Source organism: Triticum aestivum, chromosome 3B (genome assembly GCF_018294505.1).
Source record: "Triticum aestivum cultivar Chinese Spring chromosome 3B, IWGSC CS RefSeq v2.1, whole genome shotgun sequence".
Lineage (NCBI taxonomy): Eukaryota > Viridiplantae > Streptophyta > Magnoliopsida > Poales > Poaceae > Triticum > Triticum aestivum.
In genome coordinates this window covers 588,448,940-588,457,068 of record NC_057801.1, presented here as the reverse complement: position 1 = coordinate 588,457,068, position 8,129 = coordinate 588,448,940, and the positions used below count along the sequence as shown (strand labels likewise).

Below are 8,129 nucleotides of genomic sequence, written 5' to 3'. Positions count from 1 at the left end.
CCGCCACCTTCACCGGTGGCGGAGCGGCGAGCCGGCGGCCACCTCCAGTGGCGACGAGGAAGAGGTGGGGTGGGGGAGAGGGCCGGCGGCGGACTAGGTTTCCAATAGTGCTAGTATCATAAAACTGAAAGTTCGTCAGTTCAGGTTTCTTACTGTTAAGGGGCCATACTAGCTTTGCACCCCACGGTTCTGCAACGGGTAGCTATGAATTCCGGCCACAATTTTCGAAAACTAGTGGCTGGGACGCGCCTTGGGCGCATCTCTTGAGGCAGGACTGTGCGCACTAATCATGCCACCGTATTTTTTTAACGTGCATATGCATAGTTCGGTGAAAATACTTGAACAAATAGGTATGAATTGCCTCCTCTTGTAGGTGAATAGTCATAACAAATATAAACAGGTACTCTCCACAAGTATAACCCCATTATTCAGTAAAATATATAATCAAAGGCATAAAGGAACTAAAATATTCAAATGGACATTGAATTGATCTGGGAGCAGCTGCAATGTCCCACATCAACACCACCTTACACCACTTCATGCTCTGCATTCCAGCTACCAACACCCACAAAAACCCGAGTGAAAAATAGTTGGAAACAAACAAAAGTACATAACTGAATCCAAAGGAGATTAATCGGAGGTGGTAGTCGTATGAGGAAGCACTAGAAAGTTTAGTAGTGAACCCAAATCAATCAAAGGGTCATGTTTTACAGAAAAAGAATATCCGTCTTCTTGCTGTCGACGTACCTGCATAGAGAATTGCATCATGAGAAAGGAACAAGTTCAAAACTAACATCTCATGTTAATATTAACCGATCTAACAATCCAAAAAAATAGAGAGAGGAGTTGGTAATTAGCTGCCTGGGAAGAACTAACATTTCACCAATAGAGTTGCTCAAATGCTAACCAACTCATGTCAGGTTATGATATCATGACAACACCCGAATTACTTGGAAAAGTAGAATATATAGATTCAGAAGTTTTTGGTGTTTCACCGAATGCCATATATCCATCTATAGCAGCATAAGTTTCTTATCTACACTCTGAACATGTTCCCAAGGAAACAAAGGCTAAAAGTAGCAGCAACAGCAAGGGCACTATGGCACAACTGATCTTCCCAAGATATCATATAAATTGTGTGTGTGACTCTATCACCTGGTGCATCATCGGAGATCTAAATATCAATGTTTGCTTACAGAAGAATGTTACTGGATAACCATCCAATACAAGACAATAAATGATAATCATAATAACCTCTTGTTGGACAGAAACATAGCTATTAGAAAAATAGAACAAATGGTTCATATCATTAAATCAGATCCAAATCATATGCCTGATTGACTCTGTAACTTACCATGACCAGACCCCCGACTACTTCCAAATCATAATCTCCATGTTTTGTCGGTGCTTGTGAAACATCTCCTTTGCTGCCATTCCCTCAATTAGAGTTCGATTGACATGACGATAAGGGCCTGTGTAACTCTTGCTCAATCAAAATCCATGTAAACCATTTTACAAAAATTATAATGCATCAGAGAGTTGAACACATATCAATAGATATTGCACTACTGATACAAAAGAGGCATTACTAATACACATAGCACATTCAGCTAGGCATTTAGACAAAGATGTGGATGGCATGCTACTAAAGCATCAGTTGATGCTACATACGAAAAGATAGAAACTGATATTTTCATTAGCAATCAACCAAACACTTTTCTGGAACAAGAGTTGATCAAAATCACACTACGTGAGACCTGCTAGATTAGCTAAAAAACTTACGAAGAAACAACCTTCATATACATGCTCTCAAATATCACCCAACAAGTTTACTTTCTGCAATGTATCCTAACTAAGTAACTATTACTTCAGGAAACCATGACTTACTATCAATGATTTTTGATAATTCTAACATGCAAGTTTCATGAATCAGACGACTTCACGAAACCTATAGAGAAGGCTGATGGCTGTTAAATCATGAGAGCAACGAGTACTATACCAGCCATCCGACAAACAAAGTCAATCCATTGTATAAGTAGAGGTTGCGAGTCTTCTGGCTAGAAACATCCAGATACCTGCACAAAATCATAATAATTTTTCAGAACGACACATCTTAACCCAAATTCTTTAAGGATTGTATCAGTGGCATCAAACGTTACCATTTAAGGTTCAATGGTGGCTTCAGTTAAGAGCACCATAAGTAGGTACATGTGTGCTTTCCCACTGAACAAAACAAGACAGATTACGAACATGGAAACTCCGTGATGCAAGAGCTAAAACAAAGTAGGTACATTTGTTTCTATATAATCGCACTATTCCTGCGAATCAAAGAGGCCCTAATCTGCCAAAATAGATGATCATGGTACTACCAAACATGAAACATTAGAAATCGCACTATTCTAATCCTGCACAGAGGCAATGATAGAAGAATAGTTTGCCACATTTAAACTGGCAGCACGGTCTCCCACTCGCCTATGTTGTGGATCTCGCCACTGTCGAAGAGGACAACATAACACCACTGACCTGTAGAGGTGCTGGTCGCAGCATGGCGAGAAAACCGACACCAGGCATATTATCCAGATCGCTCCGCCGCCTTTCCGTGTTGACGCAGATAATTGATCAAAACTGCCGTGCGCCTTGAAAGTTGTACATCCTCAGATTGAGCATCCATGCTGAACAAACATCAAGTACCTCATATAAGCTTTCTTAACCTCTTGAAACTTTTTTCCTGCATCAACGTGACCTTTATTTGTATCTAATGGAGCTTCTTCGCAAGCTTTTAGGACAGAGAAAGAGTAGGAGGTAAATAACAAATTGCTACAGATCTGATAAAATGACTCTAGATCACTTTGTAGTTAAATTCAGTTCCTCCAAATATATCAAACATTCATAAATATTTTTGGAATATTTTTTTGAATTGTTCAACATAGAGACCTGGGCAAATATTAGCAGACAGAACTAAGAGACAACATTACCACTGATATGGGCAAACGGTCGTCTAATTTCTCCGCATAAAACCCATGATGAACTAATAATGGGTGAACAATGATTTTATTTCTAAGCTTAATGCTCCTCACCTCTTACACAACACATCTAGCATATAATAATACGTGTTTATTTGCAGCCTGGAACATCTAAAGTTTTAACCACAAGGAACCTTAGTGTTCACTGTTGACACGATGCAAGACATAAAGCCAAAGACTCACACTTACATTACGTCCTACATGTTATATGTGAATCTACAAACATGAAATTTGATCAATTACTCATGGGGTAAATTTTCTTTCTTTACAGATCCTTCTACCAATGAAAGAATGTGCACATCAAAAAGTGTCTTCCTTTAGTTGAGCTTTTCAGTTCAGCATAGACCAGGTAGAAGTATCGCATAGCTGCGGAGAGAAAGAGAGAGAGAACACCAACCTGTAGTCGATGTCAGAGCAGCTCAATGGATGCCAGTTAGAGGACACCGGAAGGAGTAAAACCACGAATCACTGAATCTGGAATCCTGCACAACAAATGATATATACAGTTTAGATCTTTTGACACAACGGTATAACACCTACAAATACATGTTCTTTATACAACAACTATAGTGTAGTAAACATGCATATGGAAAATTGCATAGGTATCATTTTATACACGAAAGAAATACCTAAGATGTTGTAAGATAAATTTAATACAGACAGGCCATTGCTATGTTACATAAATCAAGTGCATGGGCCTCAGGTAGAAATTTGTATACAAATCTATTCACCTACCCAATTCCTCACACACCAGCATCAATGCAATGGTCATGAAAGAATTGCATAATAGTGTATACAAACAGGAAAACAATCTGCTACAAAGTTCAATAATACATCAGATATTGACAGGGTGGACCTGACCAAAAGTGAATATTGATTGACAATATGTTGATTCTCTAAAAGAAGGGAAATATACAAGTAAAATATTAAAAACTAAGACAGTGAAAAAAGAATTAGGGTGCATTAGAAGTGACTTCACCTATTGTCATACAAACAACCAGCACTTTCCAAAAATTCAGGAGGTGTGGACAATTCCATAGACTTAGTACAGTCACCCTAAACCTCAAGAATTGCTCATGTTCCCATGCTATCTGCAAGATTACAAGCATGTCACTTGGAAAGCTTGAAAGTTTAACAAAATATAATACTTAATCAGCAAAACAAAACCAGTTCAAGGCTTCTAGATTCCAAATGTATTTACTAAACAAGCATATTAAATTCCTGAAATAGCATATACTTGATGGAGGGAGTACTTCTGAACTTGTTTCTAAAGCAGACCTGTTGCCAATACAAAGCTAATTTTGATTCTGCATTCAAAATTCTATGTCAAGCTACAATGTGAGAAGAATTTATTCAGCAATAAATATATCAAATTCCATCGTGCTACTACTGACAGTAGGTCCATGTAAGACGGATTATCTAAAATCCTGATGAGATTCAAACCTAAAATTCGATTCTTAAAGTTAACATGTTAATTAACATATTGTTGCTTCTTCAATATGTTCCCAATTTTAACCCCACAAATGACCTATTGTTACAATTTCAATCTTGGGCAGACCAGAATTTTCACAGCCCTTAATATCATAAACAAGTGATGAAGGCATTCATGAAGCAGGTGTCTGTTTGTCTCAAACCATGGACATTCTGCAGAAATCAAAATAAACACATTGAGTACAGCCCAGACTTGATCATAAATTTCACATTGATATGCAACTATGTTGAAGCGTTGTCCCTGTTTAATTTTTAGATAAAGGAGTTCGTTGAACGCTATGAAGGCTATGTACCAAAACAATCTCATCAGCTAATGAATCAATCTGCACCAAATTAATGAAAAGAAGCAAAATAATTAAGCAGGAGATGAGATGGGGCCGGGTGTACTGACATTGGGGCCGTGGAAGTGGACACAGAACACCTTGTAGGCATAGAGAAACAAAATCTGCACAAACAAAGAGACAAAGATGTGAATCCAACACAAAGAACATCTCATTGGGATTTATTTGTTTGCCTATCTCCAAGCAATTACATCCAATGAGCCATGCTATGCATCCACGGCCTACTTGCAACTGATTTGGAATAAAGGAACCCTCAAGTACAGGAACTAACCAGTCGTAAACAAGATGGCTACAGAAGTGCAGGCCTCCAGCGATGGCTGAGTTGGGACAAGCAAGGCGAAGCAGCGCTTGACGGCAACATCGGAGTAGCATCGAGCGCGTTGCTCCTGCCAAGTAAGACGGCGACGGCACCGTGAACCACCACGGCTGCAAGCGTGGGGATGGAGGTGGAGCTGCATCGGCGGCCGCGCACGAAGAAGTGGGCAGAGCCCCTCGATGCCATCCCCTTGCTCCCGTCCTCTGCAACCACCATGGTGGCCGGCTGGAACTCGAAGATATAAGGCTTGGGGAAGTAGAGGGTCTCAGGGGGGCGCCTTCTCCAGTGGCCGACGTCGGAAGTGATGGGATGGGACGATGGAGCAGAGGCGGCGGCGAGCAGGGATGGGGCGGCGGCCGCGCTAACCCTAGCCGCCGGGAGGAGAAAACGAGGGAGAGGGCGAATGAGGAGGGAGTAATTTTTTTTATTTTAGCATGGTAAAATCGATCGATGTGGCATGCGCCCTGCAGTTCGCTCTTGGAGAGTGCGGCGGTTGTGCCTGGGCTGTGGCGGAGGGCTCGGTGAGTGGCGGCGGCAGATGAGGAAGAGGGAGAGGAATCGGGGACGAAGGCAGCGAACGGGAAACGAGGGCTGGGCTCTTTGTCCTGCGTTTCCACCTTACCATAGCCCGTTAAAAAAATCGGCACAGTAAATCGGGACAGGTGGAACGCGCGAGAAGGCGCTATTTACGCGACTGTTAATGGGTTTAATGGGTAGATTTTATTAGCTCAAAATAAAGCATCAAGAGAATACAAACACGATGAGTACACACCCGACATCTGCACAGCTAGGATGCACACAGCCAACACCAACTCACAAAAAAAACACGCCTGCAAATAGCAAAGTCATATAAGACCAAAGCTATGCATGGGCGAGAAAAAGAAAAAAAGAATTTTTTTTCTAAAGTGATCAGTTCCATGATCGGCAAAATACAGGAAAGACCATATCCGCAGCCGTATCAAGACACCGAATGATTCTTCAACAGCAACGCCTTCAGGAAGGGAGCAACGCTCAAACGCCGCCGTCACTGGATCCAGCAGTCGACGCCGGAATCTAGGTTTTCACCCTGAAGAAACTGTCCGAGCATATCCGAGCAATGCCTTCAACAAGGTAACGATGTATAACCATCGCCATTGCCAGAATTCAAATCTGGGCTTTCACCCCGGAGCTCGATAACGGGTACTTAAGAAGCACCGCCATCGACGTCACAAATGTGTTGTCGCCATCACTTTTCCACGATCCCAGCAGCTACATGCGATGCCCCGCTGCACAACCATCCCTCTGCGTCAAGCCGACGTCCATAGTTTCCATCTCATTGCCGAAGTGAACCATCGGATCTGAAGAGATGAACTCCCGAAGATCTTTCGATGTACACAGCCGCCGTGGAGCCACAAGAGGTCGCTGCACCATCACAGTTTGCAGCCACCATCGCTAGGCCAAACAAGATCCGGGTCACCGTTACCGCCCTAGATACCGCAGGCAAACGAGGGGAGACCGAGCCGCCATCTAGCAAGGCCCGGCTCGAGCGATGCCAGAGGACGCACGCATCGTCATCATCCGGTGGATCAAGTCCACGGCCGGCCTGGATCAAGTCCACGCGTCCCAGCGCCGATGCGCCGCCGGCCTGGATCAAGTCCACGCGTCCCAGCGCCGATGCGCCGCCGGCCTCTGTGCCCACCAGATACAGGTTGCCGCCGCGAGCACAGGCCAGCAAGGAGCCATCCCGAGGCACCACCGGCGTTACCCGATGCCGCCATGCTGGTCAGCAAGAGGCCAAGCCAGCCGGTGCACAGGACCAAACCCACGTGGATCCATGGTCCTTGTGCTGGCGAAGCCTCAACAACGAGTCGTCGACGCAAAGCAGTGTGGCATCGAGCAGCTGAGGAGTAGCAACCGTGAAGCACACGAGCAGGTGCACCGTCGTCGAAGCAGCCACCAGGGACAAATCTGGCAAAAGTATTAGGGTGTTTGAAGAAAACTATGAACGCGAGTGTTGTCCCGCCGCCGCCGACACCAGACGGGGGCTTTGCCCTGATGGCTAATGCCGGCGACGGCGAGGAGAGGAGGAGGCTGGGGTGGCCGCGGCTGCCGCGGAAGGAGGCGCCGCCCAAGCCGCCCTGTGCAAGCGACGCGGGGGCTGGTGCGATTCTCGCGTTGGCCCGAATTCCGGCCACATGGTTAGCACTTGATTTGCTCTACAAATAAATTATTCAGACATGATTGTAACAAAAAAATTATGAGAAAGTAACTAGTACTCCGTTTGTAAGGTACCCGTTTGTTGTGACAGAAATGAGAACGTATCCAACTTACCCTCTTCTTCTTTTATTCTGTAGTCAGGGTTTACATCACTAATAATTTTTTCAACTGCAAGCAAAACTCCACCACCAAGAAAGATTTCCAACTAAAAAAAATACTTCCACTAAAAGATGTTTCCTCCAATTTTATCCATGTCATCTAAAAATATGTTTTTACGTTATTTCCTGGAGTTTCCCAATGAAAATTTTGTGCGCCAGTGATAGCTTCTTGTGTACTTTCATGAACTGCAGAATAGTTTCAGTTGTAAAGAAACTTTTTCCTATTTGTTTCTTTGCACCGCATAGAAGAAAGCCTTAAGATTTCCATTGAAATGGAATAAACAGAAACAATTTACCATCCGGTTTTCTTGTATGAAACGGATTACGACTACCGTACGAAGCAAACAGAAACGCCTTGTTCGCTCGCTCGCAAAACGGAAGAAACAGAAAAGGGCCCAGAAAGCCCGCCAAGTGGAGTCTCTGTGCGAAACAGCAACTACTTGACTCAAAAAGCGTCACATAGGAGCTCTCCTACTTCACCTAAAATAAGGGAGCTCCCCTACTATAGCTAGCTCCTTTTTTTTTGAGTCGCCCTACTATAGCCCTTCGAAGAAGATTGAAGAGAGAACTCGCCATCTGACAACACCTTGGCCAAACGCCCGAA

At 43.7% G+C, this 8,129-nt stretch overlaps 1 long non-coding RNA gene across 3 annotated transcripts; it reads right to left on the bottom strand.

The window, feature by feature from the left end:
* Positions 1-353: 353 nt before the first annotated feature.
* LOC123071093 (uncharacterized) lies at positions 354-5,774 on the bottom strand. 3 transcript variants are annotated; one of them, XR_006434135.1, is made up of 9 exons: positions 5,127-5,774; positions 4,906-4,959; positions 4,003-4,667; positions 3,421-3,505; positions 2,524-2,672; positions 2,160-2,223; positions 2,000-2,075; positions 1,355-1,472; positions 354-747 (listed from the first exon to the last, which is right to left on the bottom strand). It is a non-coding gene; the product is annotated as an uncharacterized lncRNA (long non-coding RNA). The 3 variants fall into 3 exon arrangements; XR_006434134.1 differs by having other exon boundaries at positions 2,524-2,728; positions 4,003-4,114; XR_006434133.1 differs by having other exon boundaries at positions 4,003-4,114.
* Positions 5,775-8,129: the final 2,355 nt, after the last annotated feature.